The 27,921-nt window shown below is 38.5% G+C and overlaps 1 long non-coding RNA gene across 1 annotated transcript; it reads right to left on the bottom strand.

Moving 5' to 3' along the window:
- Window positions 1–3,606: 3,606 nt before the first annotated feature.
- LOC117518984 lies at window positions 3,607–27,607 on the bottom strand. The gene is made up of 3 exons (XR_004563130.1): window positions 27,234–27,607; window positions 13,980–13,984; window positions 3,607–3,617 (listed from the first exon to the last, which is right to left on the bottom strand). It is a non-coding gene; the product is annotated as an uncharacterized LOC117518984 (long non-coding RNA).
- Between the last annotated feature and the right edge of the window lie 314 nt (window positions 27,608–27,921).

Below are 27,921 nucleotides of genomic sequence, written 5' to 3'. Positions count from 1 at the left end.
TTGGTAGGAAAAAGTATCAAACAAAATGTCAGAGATTTTTCATGAAAACAGATCATTGTTGGTAAATAGTGAAAGGAATGGCTGAGTGACTTTTTATGGCGCTGTTGGGAGTCTTACAGTCTTCTAGAATTTGTCATAAATCCCGGGTCAAAATAAGTGTGGATTTAAAGGACAAGTTCACTTTTTTTAACACAACTTGTGTCGTATGAAAGACAGTCGAGTTATAAATTAAATTGTGTTTTTCCAGACCTTAAAGTTGCACAGTGTAATTACTGACATGTTCTTGCATTTTGGATTATTTACTGCATTATATCACATCCACACTACCAGAAATACCTTCTAAGATGGGCACAGCTAGGTTGATATATAAGCAATTATTATAAAACATAAGTGTAACTGCCATATTTCTTCAAACATTTTGTAGGTTGTTTGTGTTATTTTAACACTCTGAAGCAGACTGATATTCCTGGATTTGCTCTTGTGAGAAACTCAAATTTTCAATAATACTGTTAAACGTCAAAGGAAAAAGGATCTTCTCCGGGGAGGAACACGTGCTCAGTGAGTGCCCCGCTAGATCCCCCTCTGTGCGCATTCACACCAGTTCACTGCAGCAGAAAAGGATTTAAATACAAATCCCAAACCGCGCTGCTTGCTGTCCTAACGGGTTTTGTGAGGATTAGTGAGACGTGTCTATAGACCAGGATCCAGGTCCAGGCTGGTCACATGGACCCACTGAGGTGTCCTGTGGGGCCCTGCAGAAGAAATTTACCGGAGCCTCAGAAAGGAAATAAACAAAAGTTTAGTGTATCTCATAGTCATACAGTTAGAAAAGTAAATAAGGTCTGTCATTGGAGAGAGGTGGTTTTTGGGGATTGAGAAATATAAAACATATTAATTAATTGAAGCTTTTTTTATTGTAACAAGATATTACAAAAACATATTAATTAATTGAAGCTTTTTTATTGTAACAAGATATTACAATAATAAAAAAAAAACAGCAAAAGAAGATGACAGTGAAGATCAAAGTCTTGATATTGGAGGCTCTCATCCTGTCTGTCCGGACTGTTTCTGGTTTCTCAGTTCTAGCAAAGACACATGCTAAGGTTGGGGTCAGGGGTCAGAGGTCAGAGCAGTAGCTAAGATGCAGCTGGCAGCGTCAGAGGAATAACCACGATGTCTTCCAGTTCCTGATCTGGACCTGCTGATCACAAACAACCAGAAGAACAGCAGGTATGTAAAAAATCTGGATCCCAAATATTTTCTTGCAGGTGTTTGTCTCATATAACTTCAGTCACTAGAGGGTGCTCAAAAACCCCTCTGCCCTGAAACCATGGTGAAGTGCAGAGATTCGTGATGGAAATTACAAACTAGAACATCGCGCTAGTTTCCAATTCCACAAATTTTTACCTTGGAAAATAATTTCAAGGCCAAAGTCCTGTTAGAAGTGGCTTTTCATAAGATAAGATATAATACAAAATATAGATCAAAAGGGCTTTTCAATGTTAAATCAAATATCCGCTAAATCCACAAAAAGGATCAGATGCAGATCAGACTTTGTCTTATCACTGAGAGCGCCAGTTTGCACCTAACTGTCACAAATGAGAGTGATTGAGGCACTTTATATGTATGATATGTATACATATATCATATATGGTATATGAGATATGCAGAATGTACACCAAATGGGCTTTCAGTATTAAATTTAAATGTACATAAAATACACAATCTGGCTCGAACTTTAAAAGGCGACTGTGAGTGTCAGTCTGCACCTCACTTTCAAATATGAGAGCAATTGGTGCACGTTTGTTTAAGATATAATGTAAAATATACATTAAATGGGGTTTTCAATGTTAAATTTAAATGGCCACAAAATCTGTAACCTGAATCAGATTTGGATCAAACTTTGCCAGTCAATAAAAGATACAATCCTACATAATGCTGTCAAATATCAAAGATTTGAAGATCTTTTTTGACTGAGTTATGAATTTTTGAATATTTGTTCAATGTTACAGATAGGGATTTTTCCAATTTTTCACGATTTTTCCTGACTTTGGCCTTTGACCTATGACCTTGAAAATGGAATCACTTCTTGGCTATCAGGATATGAATCTTCAGTAAAAAAAAAATCCTAACAATATAAGAAAAGTTGTGGACTCCAGGCTGTTCACAAACAGACAGATAAACAAACAGGCAAAAACATAACCTCCTCTAACTTTGTTGGTGGAGGTAAATATTGAAATCCTTCCTGGAACAAAACCACAATTCACCTAATTTCACTGACATTGGTTAATTTGTTTATATTTTTAGATAATCTGCTGACTGAGAGAGAGAGTGAAAAGAAGAAACTATAACCTCCATGATATCAAAAGTTTACTGACTCTATTATGTTGATATTTATAATACACTTATTTAATCTCCCAACTGGCATAATAAACTTTGATCACATAACAGAAAGTTGAAATAAAGCTTTTATCCCCTTATAATTTAGATTTTCACAAACAAACCTCGAACAGAGAATCTTTTAAAAGGTTATAACTAGAATTTTGTGTCTCATAATTCTATTTTTTAAAATGTCCATTTTTACCTCACTTCTTTGACATATATTGTAAAGGTGCAGAAAAATGATTTTGATTGATAGTGAAATATCATCAAAGTCCTAATAATTTTGACTTAAAAGATCAAACGTTTGACAGTGTCATGGAATGTCAAATTTTTACTTTTTAATCTCGTAACTCTCTTTGAAATTTAAAAAAATTGACTTCATCTAATAATTTTTGACTCAGAATGTCTGTTTTCGTTATTTTTTAATCTCATAATGATTTTATAACATCAAAAATGTGAGGTCAATTTGCAAATTTCAGTGGGAATGTTAAAATAATCAAAAAATTTGAATTAAGGATGAAATTCCTATTTAGCATTTCACATATTTGAGAATAAATAAAAAAAATATATTTTTTTTTCAAATCTCATAATTGTGTCTGAGTGAAAAGAATTGTGAGTTCACATTTGGACTATGTATATCAAGCTTTTGTCGATGTATATCTTAAGAAAACAAAAGAAAGTCAAAATGTTTAAATTTGGGTCTGAATTTTGATTTCATCTCATAATATTGAGTGGGAATGTCCACTTTTTCACTTTCTATATCACATATATAATTAAGTTGAAATTTCTGTTTAATGCATCATAATTTTGATTTAGAAAATTGAAAATTTGTCTTCATGATTCATCAATCCAACATCCTGTGAGATATTTTAAATCCTCGTTTTATAAATATAATTTTTAACAAATTATGCCTCACAGAAATATATACTGAAATAAAGTCAAATTGGAATAATGAATTAAAAAAAAAACACCTTTATTTAGCTCTTTTACTTGTGTGAATGATCACCATAATATAACCAAGCAGGACGCACTGTGTCGCCCCCTGGTGGTGGCGACGGTGTAGGAGGGCGTGGATATTATGGTGTACAGTATCGCCCCCTGGTGGCGCTCCGTCCTGCAGCAGGAGTCGGTTGTTATGGTGAAGCTTCGAAGCAGCTGTTTGTTTCAGTTTCACAGCCGCCGGTCTGTGCTCTTGCTGCTACTGACTCAACAGGTGAGATGTCGCCACGTTATTTCTTGCTTCTTCCTTTCACGCAAAACTCACTTCTGTTACGTTAGTAGGCTATCTGAATTAGAAAAATTACTTATGAGTGTGACGTATCATTTAACCCGCAAAACTAAAAGCATTGGTGCGCGGCTCAAAAGCTAACCTGTGACGCTAGCCCGACTTAAGGTTACGGACGGTTCGAAACTTTTTAACCATTAAATTTCATGTTTTGTGCCCGTGAATGAAGCCAGGCAGTTTAAAGGAACTGTTTCCTGTCAAAGCAGCCACCTGTTGAACAAACCTGCTGCTCACTTTAATCCTTCTCATCTTATTCACATTCTGGGACAACAACGTTTATTATGTTAGCATCCCCGTTAGCTACACCTGTTCGCCAGCAAGTAATCGATAGAAATATAACTGCGCGGCTTTTATCAAGAACACCTAAAAAGAAAGCAAGAAGATGACTTTTTTCCATTTTTCAAAGGCAGCTTGCTACCTTGTGCTTTTGACTAGACTGACTTTTAAACTGTTTATTCCGGTTTGTGTTGCGTTTTCCAAACCGATTTAAATCAGGTAAGCTTTTATTTTGAGCAGGTTTACGATAAATCAGTGGTATAATGTTTGGCTAAAGTAGAGATAATCTGCTTTAACTGGTGTGAACTTGTTTACCATATTTTAAAGGGACACAGTTTAGTCCAAATGTAAAACAGCGCCACCAAAAGGCCTCGTTTTCAGATCCCTGAAAGTACTGGTTTTCAAGTCCCTCAGTTATCGTTTTAGTTTTGAAACTGTTATGCTCCATTTAACACAAAACATTCACAGTAACAAGAACTAAGGCTGCATTCCAGAATAAGTGCCATGTCAGAATTTCTTCGTTGAAACTATCCACTTTCACACCTCGAAGGGTTTTAGTTCTCTGACTCCGAAACAAGAACAGCACTTGGATCAGTTCAGTCGGTGTTAAATAGGGATGCAACTAATATTCATTCATTCATTCATTCTCCATACTGGCTTACTCCAATCAAGGGTCACAGGGGGCTGGAGCCTATCCCTGCAGTCATAGTGTGTGAGGCAGGGTACACCTTTGACAGGACCACATATAAACAGACAAACACATGTACACACATCTACAGTCAATTTAGAGTCAACAATCCACTTACAACCCCTGGCAAAAATTATGGAATCACCGGCCTCGGAGGATGTTCATTCAGTTGTTTAATTTTGTAGAAAAAAAGCAGATCACAGACATGACACAAAACTAAAGTCATTTCAAATGGCAACTTTCTGGCTTTAAGAAACACTATAAGAAATCAAGAAAAAAAGATTGTGGCAGTCAGTAACAGTTACTTTTTTTAGACCAAGCAGAGGAAAAAAAATATGGAATCACTCAATTCTGAGGAAAAAATTATGGAATCACCCTGTAAATTTTCATCCCCAAAACTAACACCTGCATCATAGCAGATCTGCTCGTTAGTCTGCATCTAAAAAGGAGTGAACACACCTTGGAGAGCTGTTGCACCAAGTGGACTGACATGAATCATGGCTCCAACACAAGAGATGTCAATTGAAACAAAGGAGAGGATTATCAAACTCTTAAAAGAGAGTAAGTCATCACACGATGTTGCAAAAGATGTTGGTTGTTCACAGTCAGCTGTCTAAACTCTGGACCAAATACAAACAACATGGGAAGGTTGTTAAAGGCAAACATACTGGTAGACCAAGGAAGACATCAAAGCGTCAAGACAGAAAACTTAAAGCAATATGTCTCAAAAATCGAAAAATGTACAACAAAACAAATGAGGATTGAATGGGAGGAAACTGGAGTCAACGTCTGTGACCGAACTGTAAGAAACCGCCTAAAGGAAATGGGATTTACATACAGAAAAACTAAACGAAAGGCATCATTAACACCTAAACAGAAAAAAACAAGGTTACAATGGGCTAAGGAAAAGCAATTGTGGACTGTGGATGACTGGATGAAACTCATATTCAATGATGAATCTCGAATCTGCATTGGGCAAGGTGATGATGCTGGAACTTTTGTTTGGTGCCTTTCCAATGAGATTTATAAAGATGACTGCCTGAAGAGAACATGTAAATTTCCACAGTCATTGATGATATGGGGCTGCATGTCAGGTAAAGGCACTGGGGAGATGGCTGTCATTACATCATCAATAAATGCACAAGTTTATGTTGATATTTTGGACAATTGAAAGGATGTTTGGGGATGATGAAATCATTTTTCAAGATGATAATGCATCTTGCCATAGAGCAAAAACTGCAAAAACATTCCTTGCAAAAAGACACATAGGGTCAATGTCATGGCATAGCGTCAATGAGCAGATCTGATTTGATGCAGGTGTTAATTTGGGGGATGAAAATTTACAGGGTGATTCCATAATTTTTTCCTCAGAATTGAGTGATTCCATTTTTTTTTTTCCTCTGCTTGGTCTAAAAAAGTAACCGTTACTGACTGCCACAATCTTTTTTTCTTGATTTCTTATAGTGTTTCTTAAAGCCAGAAAGTTGCCATTTGAAATGACTTTAGTTTTGTCATGTCTGCTTTTTTTCTACAAAATTAAACAACTGAATGAACATCCTCTGAGGCCGGTTATTCCATAATTTTTGCCAGGGGTTGTACCTTGCATGTCTTTGGCAGTGGGAGAAAGCTAGAGTATCCTGAAGAAACCCACATGAACACGGGGGAGAACATGCAAACTCCTCACAGAAAGACCCAGGTGGGAAGCAATCCCATGACCTTCTGGTTGTGAGGCAACAGTGCTAACCATGAAACCACTATGCTGCCATGCAACTAATGATATTGTCATAGGCCATGGCTACGGGTATGGACCCATATCTACAGAGACTGTTCTAAAGATACGGAGGGTCTTACCAACCAATCAGAATGCACAAACATGTCCGTACCTGTACCATATGCAGCTAAAGGTCCAGCAAGGCTTCAAAACTCATCCGTACATTGTCCGTATCTTCAGTGAGCCTCGGTCCGTACCTTTAGCAGTCCCGCAGAAGATACGGATGTACGTACCCGTAGCCACTTCGATTGTCATAATCTATTAATCTGTCAACCTTTTTTTGATTACTTGTTTGTTCACTGGACAGAGATATTTGGCAATATCGATCTCTTTGCAGGTGAAATAGGTCTAAGTCTTTAGGGTCCCGGTGCTGCCTGTCTTGCTGTATGGTTGTGAGACTTGGATGCTAACCAGTGACCTAAGGTTGTCTAGGTAAGTATCTTCAAGGGATCCTTGGGTACTGCTGGAATGACAAGCGGTTACTGAGAGAGACTAAGATGAGGAGTATCACTCACATTATGAGGGAGCATCAGCTCAGCTGTGACATTTCAGCCATATAGCGTGTTTCTCTGTGCATGATCCAGCACGCAGGTGCCTGAGTGTTGAGGACCCCAGTGGCTGAAGAAGGCCATGGGAAGATCCACATTTGACCTGGCTGCTGCAGATAGATGGTTATTTTTAAGATGTGGGAATGGACCGGTTGACTCAGGGTGGTTCTGTGGTGTTGTGGCTACGGCAAAGCACAGCACCAGCACATGCTCTCAGACTTGACTTGATTTGACTTGTTTGTTCCATAAAATATTAGACATTGGTGAAGAATGTTGATCAGTGACTCCCAAAACCCACACAATTATCCTTAAATGTTTTGTTTCTGCCACATCCCAAAGATATTCAGTTTGTCTGAGAGGAGTCAAGAAATTAGTAATGAAACCAGAAGATATTCACATTTAAGAAACTGACATGAGAGAATTGACTTTATTAATTTATACAGCGCCAGTTCATGATAATATCAACTCAAGGTGCTTCACACAACACGGAATACACAACAAAAGATTTAAAAGATTAAAACATGATAAAAGAGCAACCCATAAAGTACAAAAATATATGTAATATACATAATAACATACATGAAATACTAATGATAAAACAGGGAAAACAAGTGGGTCTTAAGTTTCGATTTAAAGTACTCCACAGTGTCTGACTGCCTTATGTGCCGCAGGAGATCGTTCCACAGGGAAGAGGCACGATATGAAAAGGCTCTGTGACCGGCAGACTTTTTATTCACCCTGGGAACACAGAGAAGTCCCGTACCTTGCAAACGCAGGGCCCAAGCTGGTACGTAGGGCTTAACCAGGTCCGCCAGGTAGGGAGGTGCCAGTCCGTGAACAGTTTTATAGACCAGTAACAGAACCTTAAAATCCAATCTCACAAAGACAGGGAGCCAGTGAAGGGATGTCAAAATGGGTGTAATATGATCAAACTTTCTGCTTCATGTCAAAAGTCTGGCAGCAGCATTTTGATCCAGTTGAAGACCCCTAATGCTAGACTGCAGTAAACCAGAAAAATAAAGCATTGCAAATAGTCCAGTCTAGAAGAGATAAATGCATGTATCAAAGTCTCAGCATTCACAAGAAAAGCTTCAGCCATTTCTGTTTTATGGCCATTCATGGTAGTTGAACATTAATTAATTTTTTTATAGATCAAAGTGCCACAGTTATAGCTCAGGTCAAAGTTCATATTCTATAGTTTTATGCTGATGCCAGTGCTGAGGCACACATAACCATAAAAATAAGAACACTTGTTCATTGTAACTGGGGCCGCAACTAACAATTCTTTTCATTACTGGTTCACCCACTGAATATTTTTTTTATTATGAATCACTTAGTGTGTAAATAAAAGAAAAAAACATAAGAAGTGGAGATCTCAGATTTTCTTTATTTTTTTTTGGTGGGGGAAGAGAGGCTGCAAATGAATCCATTCTGACCAGATAGACCAGATAGTACCAATATTCTGTTGGTTAATAACAAGGATTCAAACCCAGAAAATATAAAATTTAACTGATTTCAAGTAGTTTATCTTTGTTTTAGATGTTCTTAAAACAAATAAAGAGCTATTATTTACTTATAACTTTAAATAAAGTTATTTGTTTAAACAATCTGTCTTTGTTGTAGAAGAACTTTCAACCAGTTAAAACCAGAGTTTCACTTATTTATTCAGATTCTGTGATTTTACAAGTGTTTTGTCTTTGTAGATGTACTGTTTCTGGAAAAAAGTTATAACTGTAATTGTTTAATTGGGTTTTGTTTATCCTGCTAGTTATTTCCCTTATGATTGCTGTTTTTTATTATAACTTTTATTATTATTGTTATTAAAACACAACATCACTGACTACTAGTTACATGAACACATCCCTATGCAGGCTGGTCAGGCCAGCAAAGTAGTTTTTGAATAGGGTTGTGTCAGCACAGAAGGGCAAATATTTGCATGTTTCACCATAAATTTAACATGTAGGCTTCACGTTGCACAAAGTGTGAACATATGCATGCACACAATGTCAAAGTTAGCCTTTAAAATGGTATCTGAACCAGACAAACACATCAAGTCCTGTGCAAGCCCAAAGACCTGAACTCTCCTAAAACTATTTCTTCGTCATCCTGTTTTTAGATAGTTGTCACCCTGAATAAGATAATGCAACAGACTCAAATGGGATTGATTTGGAACATGTACAAAAAGCAGACTTGTTCAAAGGCCAAATTCTGTGAGACAGGATTTAGTTGAGGGATGGAATAAGATGATCACAGCTAGATGGGCACTCTGCAGAGTACATACCTCTGCTGAGACATAACCAGCTCTTCAGTACATTATCTTCAACTCCTATTCAAACTCTCCACCTCCGTCTGAAGGCAGACGTCGTCATCTGTTCTTGTGGGCACCATTATTTATTTATTGATTTATTTTTGCAACTATAACGTAGGACATGACTTTACATCCTGATTAGGAGTCAGCGGTTAAAATGTCTCCTCCCCATCCTTCCTCCTCATTCTGCTCTATCTGCTTTGCATTCTTTCCTCCACATCCTCCACAAGCAGTGACTCTGTTTTAAATTTTCTACTCTGCAAACAAGGTAAAGTTTTTTTTCTGTTTATTTAAAAGTTATTCAAGAAGTTGTCACCGAACTTATACAAACCACTGCATTTTGATTTGAGTAAAGATATAAATATTCTCATGTAAAAAAATTATTTTGTTTTAACTCACAGCAGACTTTTTTCTGCTCTTGTTAACGTGCCACTTTCTGGCTGTTTCACAGTAAAATAATCATATTCTGACACCATTGATGGGGTTTTACTTTAAAAGAGCAGGTGTTTGGGAGAACTGGAAAAGTTCCTCTAGAACAGTTTTTATTGTGTTTTTTGGGTGGCATCTGGACAAATGCTAAAGTCACTGTGAAATGCTGCATGACAAATGTTTTTTTTTTTCTTCTGTTCAAAGTGTTGCTTCAAAAGCTGAAGCGAAAATGAGACAGATGTTTGTAGGAGGTCCATTTTTTTTCATTTGTGAGGTAAAGAAGAAGCAGGTGGGAGATTTGGGTTTGGCTAGATTGTGTGGTTTTATAGTTTCATGTTATGTCTCTTAAAGTCACTGAGGAGGGTCAACGTTTGTGTGTGCATCAGAGAAGTAGCAGATAGATTTAATTAAAGGTTTGCAGAGACTGTTTGTCCTTGGGTCAGGCAAAAATTGATTAAATTTAGATGCAGATAAGAATGTGCCTCAAATATCTTTCATATTATCTTTTCCCCAAACTTTGTCTAGAATTATAGACTTGTGTTTGGTCTAGCTTCAAACATGCAGGAACACCGTTACACTCAGTGCAGAATTCCACGGTTGTTTTGTTTGCTTTCCCATCATGTATCTAAATCTGCCTCCGACACGTTCTCCTGGTCTTTCACTCCCCCTCTGTTCTCACAAACTCCATAATTACTCAGACTGCTGAATGATTATGTTGCTCAAACATTTGCACATGACACGACTTACGAAGTTCACATTTATCCCTCTGTTTTGCTCCAGTTTTGGGGTGTGGGCATCAAACTAAATAAATTTTAAAAACTATAGTGGCACTCCCAGCGCATTCTCCAGACAGAAACACAAACAAACACACCTGATCCTGCAGTGTTTTATATTTATGACCGAAATGTGAAAAACAACCAAATGTTTGTGAGCAGATTTGTCCTGTTGACGTCCAGTCAGGATTATTCCTGAATCATTGGACTGACTCAGGAGTCAGATTCAGAATGTTCTGGTGGTCTCACACACACACACACAACAGCATGATGGTAAAACATGAACATGTATGTAGCGCTCCGTGTCTGTTCATAAAGTCGGCAGCTTTAATAAGGTTGAGCAGGAATTTTAAACAGATGATCCTCATTATGTACCGTTTGTTTAGTGAACGTGTGAACTTCCCTCTGTGTATTTAAACAAAAAAAAAAAATGTCTTGTGAATGAACATTTATGTTCAAGTATTAGCTGTACGCACCTTTCTCTGTTAGTCTACAGTATAAGAGGAAAACTGTTGTACAGAAATGCCAATGCTGGGACGATTTCCTTAGTGACTACGACAAAACATAACTCTTAGCATGTTCTGAGCAAAATAATTACAGAGTCTAAAAAGTATTCAGTCTCAGTTTTCCACAACGTCAGATATTCCATTTTATTAGTGTGCTTTATTTCCGTATATGAATTAATTCAGTTCAGTTTAATCAGCTTATAAAGCGCCAGATCACAAGAAAAGCCGCCTCAAGACACCTCACACAGAACAATTCAACATAAACATTAAAATAAATAATTGAAAATAAAAAAATTCAAATACATAATTAAAAAACAGAACTAAAACAATAAAACAGATTAAAAAATAAAAACTATTCATAAGAGAATAAAGATAGGTTTTAAGTAGAGGTGCACCGATCATTATCGGCCGATCATGCCTTGATCGGTGATCGGCAAAATGCGCCGATCAAAAGGGCCGATCACAACAGTGCAGGGAGCGCTTGGTCTTGTCATGACACGCTTTCCTCTGTGACGTAAACTCATTTTGACTTCTGATATGAGCTGGACGGACAAGGAGAGCAGTTGCCTTCATCTAATGTAGTCCATGTCCGTCCAGCTCATATCAGAAGTCAAAATGAGTCAAATGGCTCTGAGAGCTCTAGACTGCTGTGTAATGAATGGAACCACACTGCCATCTAGTGGATATCCAGTGTGCATGAGTGTGTATTTGTGAATCAGTAGGCATTTTGATTTTATTTATTTTTTCATATGAGTGTAGAGGTACAGAGAGTACAAAGAAGCTTTGTTCATTTGATTTGCTTATATTGTGAACTGCCATGATACTGGAATTGACAACTAACTCTCCTAGAAGGAGAGAGCATATCTCACCCATATTGGCCTCTCTTCATTGGCTTCCTGTTAATTCTAGAATAGAATTTAAAATTCTTCTTCTTACTTATAAGGTTTTGAATAATCAGGTCCCATCTTATCTTAGGGACCTCATAGTACCATATCACCCCAATAGAGCGCTTCGCTCTCAGACTGCAGGCTTACTTGTAGTTCCTAGGGTTTGTAAGACTAGAATGGGAGGCAGAGCCTTCAGCTTTCAGGCTCCTCTCCTGTGGAACCAGCTCCCAATTCAGATCAGGGAGACAGACACCCTCTCTACTTTTAAGATTAGGCTTAAAACTTTCCTTTTTGCTAAAGCTTATAGTTAGGGCTGGATCAGGTGACCCTGAGCCATCCCTTAGTTATGCTGCTATAGACTTAGACTGCTGGGGGGTTCCCATGATGCACTGAGTGTTTCTTTCTCTTTTTGCTCTGTATGCACCACTCTGCATTTAATCATTAGTGATTGATCTCTGCTCCCCTCCACAGCATGTCTTTTTCCTGGTTCTCTCCCTCAGCCCCAACCAGTCCCAGCAGAAGACTGCCCCTCCCTGAGCCTGGTTCTGCTGGAGGTTTCTTCCTGTTAAAAGGGAGTTTTTCCTTCCCACTGTCACAAAGTGCTTGCTCACAGGGGGTCGTTTTGACCGTTGGGGTTTTTACGTAATTATTGTATGGCCTTGCCTTACAATATAAAGTGCCTTGGGGCAACTGTTTGTTGTGATTTGGCGCTATATAAATAAAATTGATTGAATTGATTGATTGAACTAAGTTTGAAATAAATAAAAAAAAATTGATTGAATTGATTTTGTTTGTGGATCTGTGGATTTTGCAAAAAGAATGTCTCAAAATTACGTCACAGGGGAAAGCAATGAATGCATGTAATTGGTGATCCACAAATGCTGAAACTCAATTCACATATACAATTTTCAGTTTTACAAATGTAATTTTTTTTTTTTTTTTTTTACAAATTAAGTTTTATATTTGCAAATACATTATTTGCAAAGACCAATTTACAAGTTACAAATATGAAATTTGCATTTGTGGATATCTGAACACATTTGCAAATCAATGATTATTTGTAGATCACCCTGTGTGTATTTACAAATATTAATGAGACAATTTTAACCCCATAGAATGAGGGCTGTATTTTACATTCTCAACGTATTCTCTGTAGGCTGTAACCTGAGCAACATGAAACATGGAAAAAAAAAAGCTTGCTGATAGAACAAAGTCAGTGTAATAAAACAAAATTTGGCAGTTTATTCTACAACCCCTGGCAAAAATTATGGAATCACCGGCCTCGGAGGATGTTCATTCAGTTGTTTAATTTTGTAGAAAAAAAGCAGATCACAGATATGACACAAAACTAAAGTCATTTCAAATGGCAACTTTATGGCTTTAAGAAACACTATAAGAAATCAGGAAAAAAAAATTGTGGCACTCAGTTAGACCAAGCAGAGGGAAAAAAAATATGGAATCACTCAATTCTGAGGAAAAAATTATGGAATCATGAAAAACAAAAGAACGCTCCAGCACATCACTAGTATTTTGTTGCACCACCTCTGGCTTTTATAACAGCTTGCAGTCTCTGAGGCATGGACTTAATGAGTGACAAACAGTACTCTTCATCAATCTGGCTCCAACTTTCTCTGATTGCTGTTGCCAGATCAGCTTTGCAGGTTGGAGCCTTGTCATGGACCATTTTCTTCAACTTCCACCAAAGATTTTCAATTGGATTAAGATCCGGACCATTTGCAGGCCATGACATTGACCCTATGTGTCTTTTTGCAAGGAATGTTTTCACAGTTTTTGCTCTATGGCAAGATGCATTATCATCTTGAAAAATGATTTCATCATCCTCAAACATCCTTTCAATTGATGGGATAAGAAAAGTGTCCAAAATATCAACGTAAACTTGTGCATTTATTGATGATGTAATGACAGCCATCTCCGCAGTGCCATTACCTGACATGCAGCCCCATATCATCAATGACTGTGGAAATTTACATGTTCTCTTCAGGAATTCATCTTTATAAATCTCATTGGAACGGCACCAAACAAAAGTTCCAGCATCATCACCTTGCCCAATGCAGATTCGAGATTCATCACTGAATATGACTTTCATGCAGTCATCCACAGTCCACGATTGCTTTTCCTTAGCCCATTGTAACCTTGTTTTTTCTGTTTAGGTGTTAATGATGGCTTTCATTTAGCTTTTCTGTATGTAAATCCCATTTCCTTTAGGCGGTTTCTTACAGTTCGGTCACAGACGTTGACTCCAGTTTCCTCCCATTCGTTCCTCATTTGTTTTGTTGTGCATTTTCGATTTTTGAGACATATTGCTTTAAGTTTTCTGTCTTGACGCTTTGTCTTCCGTGGTCTACCAATATGTTTGCCTTTAACAACCTTCCCATGTTGTTTGTATTTGGTCCAGAGTTTAGACACAGCTGACTGTGAACAACCAACATCTTTTGCAACATTGCGTGATGATTTACCCTCTTTTAAGAGTTTGATAATCCTCTCCTTTGTTTCAATTGATATCTCTCGTGTTGGGTCATGATTCATGTCAGTCCACTTAGTGCAACAGCTCTCCAAGGTGTGATCACTCCTTTTTAGATGCAGACTAACGGGCAGATCTGATTTGATGCAGGTGTTAGTTTTGGAGATGAAAATTTACAGGGTGATTCCTTAATTTATTCCTCAGAATTGAGTGAGTCCATATTTTTTTCCTTCTGCTTGGTCTAAAAAAGTAACCATTACTGACTGCCACAATTATTTTTCCTGATTTCTTATAGTGTTTCTTAAAGCCAGAAAGTTGCCATTTGAAATGACTTTAGTTTTGTGTCATGTCTGTGATCTGCTTTTTTCTACAAAATTAAACAACTGAATGAACATCCTCCGAGGCCGGTGATTCCATAATTATTGCCAGGGGTTGTAGTGTCTTTATTTGAATGCATGTTTTTTGTTTTAATCATTAAGTTTTAATGCAAAAATAGTCCTATACATTAGACCTATATTCTTATTTTGGGCATGATCCAAATATGTACTTGATCAGTATCGGCAGATCAAAATGTCGGTGATCGGCCTAAAAAATCCTGATCGGTGCACCTCTAGTTTAAGTCTTGACTTAAAAATATTCACGGACTCCGACTGCCTCACGATTGCAGGAAGACCATCCCACAGGGTGGGTGCACCATAAGAAAAAGCTCTTTAACCCGCTATTAAGTCATGTGAAGAGGGTTTAACTTAAAAGAGAGCTTTACCCAAAGAGAGTTTAAAAAAAAACAAAAAAAAAAAACACTTCTGTAAGAAGGTTTGAGCAGGTAGCACCACTTTATGAGTGGGACTGTACTAACTTACTGGTGGAGTCTTTGAAGTTGAGAACTTCCTTCCTTCCTTCCTAAACAAAAAACAAACATAAGAATAAGTTCTACTTACGTAAGGGCCACTTCACACATAACACGAAAGACACAGAAACCAGAAGAAAATCCGCGAACCAAAAATAAAACGAAAAAGGAAATGGGGAACCACAAAATATTCCACCTACTGTTGGGAAGGACACACGGTCACACCGACGTGCACAACACACCGGCGACGGTTTTGTGCACTCGCACAAGCGTGCACAAACACGGTGCGAGCAGCTGGAACATGTTGCACCACATTGCGCCCTCTGCTGTGGAAGGAAAAAAAAAACACACACACACCAATTTAAAAAAAGCCCACCGCATTTTACTGAATCCCTCTTATCGAGTGGACAATACAAGTATGGCCTAGCCAGTCTGTTCCTCTGTATATAACCCATGTATTTGAGAACTTGTTATAAAAGTAATTATTTAGTGCTGTTACATTAAAAAAAAGGTCCATTTATACATTAAGTTATCTTGGCTTTGATGTTTTTGTTTAATTTGTGTAGAGACTTGTTTACACTGTTTCATGGACATAATTTTACAAATTTTCATGTAGAGAAGCTTGAATTCATTTTTTTGTTTTTCAAATTCATGGCACCAAAAATTTTAATGTGTAAAAGCCAAATAATTGCCAAACCTTTGCATATCACTGATCCTTGCAGTGACATTGCTTTGAGATAAGAGTTTCTGTTTTCTCTGTATTTTATTTATTTTTAAATACTGCAGTTAAAGACAAACGTCTCATTCTTAATCCTGTTGTTCTGCATACAGCAGAAACACAGCAAACTGGTTTTATTGAGGCGCTCACGTGACGGCCCATTAGTGTTACTGTTTGACAAACATCAGGCGACATTCACCTTTACTGAGTCATAATCGTTTTATTCACCAAGTACATTGTGTGAGCTTTGCTGAAGGACATGTTCAGAAAGTTGAAATAAGGCGTGTACAGAGGAATGATGTGGTCACTTTACTCCAATTAAAGCTGGGCAGACACTGTACGATATTTTCAATCGTATTACTTGGCTCCAGCTCAACTGTACTACAAAACCGCAGGGGTGTAAAAGTTCAGAGCGCACGATTTATGTTCTCACACTATACGGCCCGATGCTCTGATGCAATCTGACTGCTCACATTGTACGTTCCAAAAACCACACGTCGGACTCATGTTTCCGAAAGCAAACGTAAACAGAAGCTTTTTTTTTTTTCCAAACTTGTACGTTTCTTATTTTTACAAAAACTCTCGATGGGAGACATAAAAGTTAAAAAAAAAAAAATGCAAGACTTTACATGAGCTGAAGAATAAGGGGGAAAAGAAACAGAAGCTGCTCTCCCAAAGAGTTATCACTGTTTATGCTCTCTCCAATTCTGCATCGGTGTTTGCACATGCGCAGTGTGAGAGGTTGGGGTAAATCAGCTCGTAGACACTTGTGGCACTTCTTCAACAACGCAATACCCTCATGGCTGACCAGAATATCAAACAGGTTTGATTTTCATCCGATCATATGATTGCCGATGGGGAGGTGGTTGTGAGAGGTTAAACGCAGCTCGTTACTCCATGTATACTATATGATACAGGACGCATGATTAAGCTGAAACTCAATGCAATCCAAAAAATTCTCGCGCAAGTGAAAGATTGGCTCAAAAAGGGCCAAACTCACACAGTGTAATCCTAGTTTAAGGGTAACAGAGGGGCTGGAGCCTATCCCAGCAGTCATACTGCGTGATGCAGGAATCCCTGGACAGGACGCCAGTCTGTCACAGGCCCACATAAAGATAAACACATTCACGCCCGCACGCACATCGACGGAACGATTCCAGCAACTGTTCAGTATCACAAATGCTCACAAGTAAAGCATGTACAGATAAAGGCTGGTTATCATGGATCAGCTCTAGATTCCATTTATAATCAGGCACAGCCTGGACTGATGTTGAAACTTCATTACAGAGTCTCTGCTGGGAGTTTTCATTCCACAATAGGCAAACTCCTTTTTGAACAGTAAGTTTGTTTATGTTCAAACAAAGCAATAAAATGCAGCTGCTGTGGTTCGATGTGTTTGGATTTTCTCGATGTCATCCAGTCCTGAATCTCCTCCCCACTCAGCCTCTTTCTTTCAAGTCTTACTTTGATCTGTCACTCTTTTCCCCACTTTAGCCACCCTCTTTCTCTTCTCCTGTTCTTCCATTTCATTACCATTTTACAACCCCAGTTCCAATGAAGTTGGGACATTATGTAAAATGTAAATAAAACAGAATACAATAATTTGCAAATCCTCTTCAACCTATATTCAATTAATACACCACAAAGACAAGATATTTAATGTTCAACCTGATAAACTTTATTGGTTTGTGTACATATTTGCTCATTTTGAAATGGATGCCTGCAGCATGTTCAAAAAAAGCTGGGACAGTGGTATGTTTACCACTGTGTTACATCACCTTTCCTTCTAACAACACTCAATACTCGTTTGGGGACTGAGGACACTAATTGTTGAAGCTTTGTAGGTGGAATTCTTTCCCATTCTTGCTTGATGAAAATTCAGTAAGGTATATCTTATATATTATATCTCAATTCTAAGGTGGAACTATGCCAGTATACAAAGGTATATCTAAAAGGAAGAGTATGATGTACGACTTCAGTTGTTCAAACAGTCCGGGGTCTCTGTTGTTGTATTTTGCACTTCATAATGTGCCACACATTTTCAGTGGGTGGCAGGTCTGGACTGCAGGCAGGCCAGTTTAGTACCCGCACAATTTTACTACGAAGCCACGCTGTTGTGACACGTGCAGAATGTGGCTTGGCATTAAGCAGGGACGTCCCCGAAAAAGACGTTGCTTGGATGGCAGCATGTGTTGTTCCAAAACCTGGATGTACCTTTCAGCATTGATGGTGCCATCACAGATGTGTAAGGTGTCCATGCCATGGGCACTAGCACCCCCATACCCATCACAGATGCTGGCTTTTGAACTTTGCGCTGGTAACAGTCTGGATGGTCTTTTTCCTCTTGATTCCAAAACAATTTGAAATGTGGACTTATCAGACCCACAGCACACTTTTCCCCTTACGTCTGTCCATTTCAAATGAGCTGTGGCCCAGAGAAGGAGGCGGCGTTTCTGGGTGTTCTTGATGTATGGATTTCACTTTGCATGGTAGAGTTTTAACTTGTACTTGTAGATGTAGCAAGAACTGTGTTAACTGACAATGGTTTCTGAAGTGTTCCTAAGCCCCACGCGGTAGGATCCTTGAGACAATGATGTTTTTAATGCAGTGTCGTGTGAGGGATCGAAGGTCACGGGCATTCATTGTTGGTTTTTCGGCCTTGCAGTTACCGTGTAGAAAGTTCTCCAGATCCTCTGAATCTTCGGATTATATTATGGACTGTAGATGATGGAATCCCTAAATTCCTTGCAACAGAACATTGAGAAACATTGTTCTTAACTGTTGGACTATTTTTCATGCAGTTGTTCATAAAGTGGTGATCCTCACCCTCTTTGCTTGTGAACAACTGAGACTTTTGGGGATGCTCCTCTTATACCCAATCATGACACTCACAAATAGTGTCCTCAGTTCCAAAACGCTTATTGAGTGTTGTTAGAAGGAAAGGTGATGTAACGCAGTGGTAAACATACCACTGTCCCAGCTTATTTGAAATGTGTTGCAGGCATCCATTTCAAAATGAGCAAATATTTGCACAAAAACAACTAAGTTCATTAGTTTGAACATTAAATATCTTGTCTTTGTGGTGTTTTCAGTTGAATATAGGTTGAAGAGGATTTGCAAGTAGTCGTATTCTGTTTTTATTTACATTTTAACACAATTTCCCAACTTCATTGGAGTTGTACATACATATTCCTTGTCCCTCTTTTCATTACATGTCTAAACCAGCTTGTTTGACTTTCTGAACATTTTAAAATCTATGTCCTTTTTATTCCTGTCATTCTTTCACATTCTTTCCAGCTCTCAGCATTTCCATTTCTGACTTTATCCAAATTCTTCTGCACTCGCTTTGAAGCCCATGTTTCAGCCCCAGTCCTCATCTTAAGCCAGACTCCCACTGCCAATACACCCAGTTGGGTACAATCATTGCCTGAAAACTGGTGTAATCTGTGGTAAAAGTCACATTGCAGAACATTGTAACCAATCTGGAAATTTTTACAGATGTTTTTAAAATAAATTTATATCAGGACACATCATGATCTGCAAAACATGAATAACTGGATGTAATTTGTGCAGATGGTGGTAATATGCATCTTCTACTTTAATTTTACAAATGGCTTTGTTTTTTATTTGTTAATGTATCTTGAAATTAATCATTTTTGCTTGAGTGTGTATTTGGTTGCTAAAGTTACAGTTTAAGCTCAAATTAAAACACAGTGCGGATTGTTTTCTGTTTTGGAGTGAGTGGTTTCAGGGAGGGTGATGGTCTAGTTGGTAAGAGCCAATTTTTTTAAGAGTCAGGCGTGCTGTAATTCAAGCTGACTCAGATTTCAATGAAACATGGCTCAGATATGGAACCTACCAAGACATGAACTTTCCCAAAATGTTTTGGCCGAAAACCAAATGTGACCTTGCCAGGAGTCATCAAAGTTCAAGGTAAAAATTTGCAAAAACTGATATTTCATTAAATTCCCATCTTTCAAGTGGTGTAACATTCAGTGCCATCAAGTCCTCAAGCCAGTTTAACTATCAAATGACTTATGGAGGCAAACACGTTCATCTTGAGTGCATATTAGGTTGGGGGATCGATGGTGCGGAATATAGGGGGCACTCAGTTTGGTCATTTTGCGAAATTGGCTGTATTTAAAGGCCTGTAACCCTCTGCGCCATCAAGACCCCAACCAGATTTCAATGTTATAAACAATATAGGCTTATTCTAGCAAATGCAACTGAAAAAATGTTGGGGTCTTGATGGCGCTAGCCACCAGGGGGCGCCAAAGTACTCAACTTGCCCAATTTTGAGGAAGTTTAGTGCCATCAGCCTTTTTTAAACGAAATTTGCAGGAGTGGATAAACCAACATCTCTACTTTATATAACAGTGCAGAATTTGGGGACTCCTTATACTGATTTGATACCCCTTTTTAATCAGGTCATTGAACACATGCTCGCTCACCCAATTGCTTGAATTACAACATGGATGCATGTATGATCTGATGATATTTTCTTTTGATTCTCCTTCCCTTATGTACAGTCAATCCAATACATGTGTATTGGTATCAGTTGCTATGGTAACAAGCTTGTGAGCATGTCCTGTTCAATAGAACATAAGAATTTTCCTGAAGTTATTTTTCTCATACCTAAATCCTCAAGTCTGCCAAGGGAAAAGGCAATTTAAGGCTTATCCAAGTAATTCATGCATGAATTCTTGTACTGCAGATGCCGCAGATCGAGAGACAAATGTCTGATCAATGACCTGATTTTAAAGGGGTATCAAATCAATATAAGAGGAGTCCCCATAATTCTGCAAACTATTATATAAAGTAGAGATGTTGGTTTATCCACTCCTGCAGATTTTGTTAAAAAAGGCTGATGGCGTGGGCCACCAGGTGGCACGAAACCTCCTCAAAATTGGGCAAGTTGAGTACTTTGGCGCCCCCTGGTGGCCAGCCCCATCAAGACACCAACGTTTTTTCAGTTGCACTTGATAGAGTAGGGCCTATATTTGTTGATAACATTGAAATCTGGTTGGGGTCTTGATGGCGCAGAGGGTTATGGGTAGGGATGCACCAATCCACAATTTTACACTTCCGATCCGATCCCGATACCTGAATTTGGATGTCTGCTGATACCAATACTTTTCCAATCCGATACCAGAGCTCTGTTTGTTTTATTATTATTATCATCATCATTATTATTATTGTTGATTTTATATGAGGATTTACTTAAAAGGAGACCTAAAGGTTCAGCTAGGGTAAGTGTACCCATTAAGCCCATGTACTCTTTAAGCCCACTTTCAACTTTGATGTCAATTTGCAAAGAAAGGAAAACATATATTTTGGCATCCATTACTTCATCCAATCAAATGGTTTGTTACGTCTATGACATTTTTTTATTGCATACAAATCACATTTTCCGTTGTTGAGTTAGCCCCACCCCAAAGTATGCAGTCTCTGGACCCCTGACTAGAAGACACAAAAAAACTTTTGTGTTTTGGGACCTGTCAGATTTCATTCATTTTCAGCCACATCTTTAAGTACATTAATATTATGTCAAATAAGAGGTAAATGTACAAATTTTGATTTATAGATAAATAGTATTGTAATTGTCAAATTATGCGATTTTCCTTCAAATGGAAAGATGAGTTTTATGAGATACCAAACACAGCTGATCTCATGCTAACACGCCTAGCCCTATTAATGCTACTCTGCCACAAGAACTAAGGTTGTCAGCTACAAATATTAAGCATTTTGTTATTCATTTAGATAAATGGATCATAAAATGTTCTGTGGAGCTGATTCATTTCATAAATTAGCTTTTTTACAGGTGGCCTTAAATGGTGCATCCCATCAAAATGCATGTGAACTACAGCGAGACATGCTAATATTCAATGACAAAAACTTTATATTTCTGAATGTGTGCACAATAGTATCTGCTGTAATGTTTGATGCAAACTATATTTAGGCTCCATGCATAGTTTTTTGAGCATATCTTATATTTTGAAAGGAAAGCATTGTTTGTTTGTTTTTTAAGCGTTCCTCACGGCAGAACCATTTAAGCCCAGCATGCTCTATTTAAGCCCACCTCATGTATTTCAATGAAGAATTTCCTCAACTACAAGTTAATAGGGATGTGAATCGTACAACAACTCACGATTCAATTCGATTCCGATTCTTGGGGTGACAATTCGATTCAGATAGATTTTCGATTCAAAGAGCTCTGAGAAAGTTATATTACTTAAAAATGTTTATGTTTAAGAAAATGCAGCTTTACAAGGTTAATCAAGTGATTCTAGATATAAATTTACTTATCTGCTTTGCTCATTCAGAGTTGGCTGGCAGTTTAGCGAAGCACTGGTCAGTAGTTGGCAGATACCCCTGCTCCGCTCTTTTAGCTCCGGGTGATGGTGTAGCATGTGGGCTTGCGGATATTTGAAGTGTTTCCAAAGTACTTGACTTTCATTTTGCAGATTTTACACACTGCATAAGTCATGTCAAGCTCCTTCTTACGCAGCAAATAATAAAATCCAAAATGCGCCCAAACATTTGCCTTCAGCAAGACGATGCTGGCTGAATTAGCTCTTTGTCCGCCATGCTAAGCTGCAGCTCACTAATGTTTCAAGCACGCCGGACCCTCCCTTCGCGGGGGACGCTGTAGTACGGAAGCCGTTGCCTGACAAACAGTACACGCAGCTAGTAAGCAAGAAAATGTTTTTAAAAAATGCTTTTTAAACTCGATTCTTGGACATTTGGATCGATTCGGAATTGTAATAAATAAGAATCGCGATTCGGACGTGAATCTTTTTTTTTTTTTTTTTGGCACCCTACAAGTTAAATACATTTTTCTGTTCAAAAGTGTGTAAAACTAATCGGCTTCACTGTGTGACTTTACATTACCGATCTACTTACTAGATAGACAGATATACTCTCATCACTCACTCATCTTCAACCACTTTTCCAGGTTTGGGTCGCGGGGGGCAACATCTCCAGCAGGGGACCCCAGACTTCCCTTTCCCGTGCCACACTGACCACCTCTGACTGGGGACCCCGAGGCGTTTCCCAGGACAGTGTGGAAATATAATCTCTCCATCTAGTCCTGGGTCTTCCCCGAGGTCTCCTCCCAGAGGATGTGCCTGGAAACCTCCCAAGCCAACAGGACCACATCATCTGCAAAAAGCAGTGATGAGATCCTGAGCCCACCAAACTAGAAACCCTCCTCCCCCCAACTATGCCTCGATATCCTGTCCATGACTATCACAACAGGATTGGTGACAAGGTGCTAGAGCTGAAACAACTAATCGAATTAATCGATTATTAAAATAGTTTGTCAACTAATTAGTCATCGATTAGTTGCTAAATCATTTTGTTTTACCGCAAATGTTTCATTTCTTCCATATAATCAACCGACCTGTGCTTTGAATCTTGAACCAATGGAGTGCTTTGAGCTGCTGCTTCGTTGGTTTCATTTGTTTTATTTCGCTTTATCTAATTTTTCCCCACTGAAACCCTAAAGAGCAAATGTCTGTGAGGAATATTTACCTTTTATGTTAAATGACTTGTTATGGTCTTCTGAAACAGTTGATAGATGTATTTATGCTAACACGTTAGCATTAAGCTGCTGGCATTTCAGCATGTTGGTGCATTTGTTTTCTGTATAATAATTAATGGCTCACCGTTTGTGTTGTAAAAGAGTCAAATGTATTACAAATTATATTTGTAATTTATTTTTATTTATATATTAATAATAATAATAGCAATAATATTAATAATAACTAATAATGCTACAATACAATTTTAGAGAAAGAGACATGAGTCACGTGTGTCATTGTGAAATGACCACATAGTTTACAAGTTATACAGAGAATGTTGCACATATAATGAGTCGGGCTACAGTTTTTGATTTAGGTTTTATGGATAACTGGTTATGCTAATTGCTCATTTGCAGCAACAAAAATACCTCTTTTTTTCACCATATATTTTATAACATTTATATGTTTCAATGTTGTTTTATGGCAACTCAGCACTTTGATAAAGCAATGCCATTTGAAATCATATTTTTGTTCTTTATTATAAACTGTTTTATCTTATTATTTTATATTTCAACAGCCAAGGGACATTTGATGATTTGTTGATTTTCAAGTATTTTAAGTTTTCAAATAATGTTCTGTTAAAGTGATGGAAGGAGAGAAAATTGTTTCCCTGGCACATTTTTAAAAAATTTCCCCGCTATTCTGATTAATCGATTAATCGTGTCGGAACCCCATCAGATTCATCGATGATCCAAATAATCGTTTGTTGCAGCCCTACAAGGTGCAGGCCTTGGGGAGGCCAACCTCCACCGGAAACGATTCTGACTTACTGCCGAGGACTTGAACACAGCTGTCGCTTTGTGAATACAGAGATTGGATGGTCCTGAGAAGGGACCCCCTCACTCCATACTCCTACAGCACCTCCCACAGTATCTCCCAGGGTACCCGATCATACACCTTCTCCAAGTCCACAAAACACATGTAGACTGGATGGGCATACTCCCAGGCCCCCTCCTGGATCTTTGTGAGAGTGAAGAGCTGGTCAGTTGTTCCACGACCAGGACGGAACCCGCATTGTTTCTCTCCAATCAGAGGTTCGACTATCGAACCCTCCTTTCTTGCACCCTGGAGCAGACTTTACCAGGGAGGCTGAGTAGTGTGATGCCCCTGTAGTTGGCACACACTCTGGTCCCCCTTTTTAAATATGGGGACCACCACCCCAGTTTGCCACTTCTTAGGCACTGTCCCTGACCTCAGCGCAATGTTGAAGAGACATCTCATCCAAGAATCCCTCCACACCCAGAGCCTTCAGCATTTCTGGACAGATCTCATCAACCCCTGGGGCCTTGCCACTGCAGAGTTGTTTGACTTCCTCAGTGACTTCTACCAGAGAAATTGATGATGATCCCCCATCAGCTTCCAGCTCTGCCCCTACTATAGGGGCAGAGCTGCCCCCACTCCGGTCTAAGCAGGAGTTCCTCAAAGTGTTCCTTCCAGCCCCAGATTACATCCTCAGTTGAGGTCAACAGAGTCCCATCCTTACTGTAGACAGCTTGGATGGTTCCCCGTTTTTCCCTCCTGATGTGCCTCACGGTCCGCCAGAAGCACCTTGGTGCCAACTGAAAGTCCTTCTCCATGGTTGCTCTGAACTCCTCCCACACCCACTGCTTTGCCTCCCCCACAGCAGAGGCTGCTGCCCTTCGGGCCTGTCTGTACCTTGCAACTGCCTCTGGAGTCCTCCGAGATAACATATCCCGGAAGGACTCCTCCTTCAGTGATTTTCAGATTTTTATTTATTATTTATTTATTGAGGTTGAGGTGTACATATGATAAAAATTACAGACCTCTCCATTTTTGTAGGTGGGAAAACTTGCAAAATCGATAGTGGATCAAATACGTGTGTGTATGTATGTATGTATGTATGTATGTATATATATAAATATATAAATTGAGTACAAGTAATTTATTCCTAATAAATAAATGGCTTTTCACGTGTGCAAGATGGAAAAAGTCACTTGTTTGTGCAGATTCTGTGTTTGAGTACAGCAGTTGTTTTCTTGTGGAAAATTCCAAGGACTTGGACCGTGGATCAAAGGTGCAGCAGGAGTCCTACTGTCAAACCGGATTTGAGACACACACCCCTCGGTGGTGCTGCACTCCTGATCCACTAATCAGGTTTGTTGTCAAGACAAAACAAGCACAGATTAACAAAGTCAGAAAAAATAAAGTTATCTGTAAGTGACAATTTAAAACGTATCAAACATTCAGTAACATAAAAAAACAGAATCAGGCATCAGAAAGACAAAAAATACTGTATAAAATACAGAATACGTTATTATTACCCTGTTCAGCACCACAACCTGAGATTATTTAACCCACAAGGACTCAAAACTGCAAAAACATTCAGCTGTCGAGGAAACAAGACCATTACAAGGGTTTTTTTTTTTAAAGCCATGAGAATAGTGCAAAAAAACGGTAGTGCAAAGTTCACATTAAAATCCTGACGGAGACACCAGTGGTTGTGCAGCAGACCATCTCCACTTTCACAGACTGACACGCAAAATTTAGGGAAAAATAAAATAATCTCTCTGACCGATGTTGAAGTCTAGACAGAAAAACATTTAGGAAATTCCACACACCGTTCACATTTCCAGCCAAAGTGACCCAAATCCCATTTTTAATCTCAAATTTATTTTCTGAGGGCCACATGAGTCTGATTTTGTCCTCAAATATGGGCCACTTTAAAGATCTACCAAAAAAAATTAATCTCAGTAATCCAAATTATGATGTAAGGAGAGAATTTGAACTCTGCTCAGGTCTGTCAGACGTCTTACCCAAAGTTATATTTTCCACAACTGATTATTTACCATATTGACAGTGAGTTGGAGGGTTTGATGGAACTTTTACTGTAATATCCAAAAACGTCATGCAAGCGACATTCAGTGGGGAAAAAAGGCATCTTATGGACCATGAAGTTGTGGTGCATGGCCGTAACCAGCCCTCGGGCTGCTCGTTTGAAGGCACACATCTGGACATTTTGTTTGTATGCGAGTCTTTTCTGACCCCAGTGTGAACAGCACACATCCTCCTCATGTACACACAACCTGCAGTCCAGCCTCACACTTTCCTTCATAAAACCCCAAGGCCACAATGAGCTTTTACAACAAAAGTTAGAAAAGAAAATCATGTTAAAAAACAAAAACAGTGCAAACAGCCTGGAAATGGCAACTTAAATAGTAGTACTGTAGAATTACATTGTTCACCTCCCTGACAGAATGAGGTAGATATTTTATGTAGTTGTACAGTTTTGCTTTGGTTTGTTTTTTTTCTCCACGAGGTGACGCTGCAATACTCCACAAAATAGACTCTTCCTTAAAAAATACAAATTTAAAAGATATTTAAAAAATGTGTCAGTTTCTGGAAAAAGTTAGTTGATCTACAAACAGTCAGCCACTATTTTGATAATCAGCTGGATAAGAAAAGTTGTCAACTTTGATCTTCTGGTGGTGCCACACGGTGGCAATTGGATGCAACTGCAAGTGGGTCATGAATGAGAATAGACACCGTTGACTTACACACAGTAGTTCAGCTGTGCACTTACTGGAGATTACACACACACACTCACCATCACCGTGTGTTTTGTGTTACAATTTTGATGTAATTGGCACCACTTGAGGTTACTAAACACAATCCAGCCTCTGTGCACTGTGACTGACACAAAAACGTATGGTGGCCATCCCAGGGTGGCAGCTGTAGCCACGTAGTGGCCAACATTTAAAAATGCTCCAATCATTTTGAAGCGTATACCACATTATAAAGACTCCAAAAAGGTATAGTTTGGACAATCTATGACTGAATGTTTTGGAGTTATGGGGTTAAAAACATCAAAAAATGATGACAAAAGGTCAATTTCACTTTTGTACAGTGGACAAAAGTTAAAGTTCCACCAGTTTTATTAAGTGATGCAAATTATTGGTTGAGCTAATAGGATTAATAAATGGAATAGTTTGGACTGTGTTGTAATGTTTGGACTCCAAAGTAACGGTCAAACAAGGTCAGTGGCAATTGGATTCTATGATGTTACCCCATAATACCATAACCAAGCATGACAGATGCTACAAATTATTACTTTATAAAATGTCTTAGCTCAACCACTAATGTGCATCACTTTTTACTAAAATTGGAGCAACTTTAACTTTTGACCCCTGTACCAAACAAAATTGATCTTTGTCACCACTTTTGACATTTTTTTTAACCCCATAACATTCAGTCGTAGCTGGTTCAAACTATACCTTTTTGGAATCTTCATAATCATAAGATAATGTGGCAGTTTTCAATATGATCGGAGTGTTTTTTTTTTTCAATTTTGACCCCTGTGTAATCCTTAATGGACCCCTACCTGGCTACAGCTACCACCCCGGGATGGCCACCATACATTTTGTCTTGGTCATGGTATCCTGCTGGATTATGAGTGTTGTTTAGTCCCCTCAATTGGTAC

Source organism: Thalassophryne amazonica, chromosome 1 (assembly GCF_902500255.1).
Source record: "Thalassophryne amazonica chromosome 1, fThaAma1.1, whole genome shotgun sequence".
Classification (NCBI taxonomy): Eukaryota; Metazoa; Chordata; class Actinopteri; order Batrachoidiformes; family Batrachoididae; genus Thalassophryne; species Thalassophryne amazonica.
The sequence above is the reverse complement of the archived record's forward strand: the minus strand, read 5'-3'. Positions and strand labels throughout refer to the sequence as shown.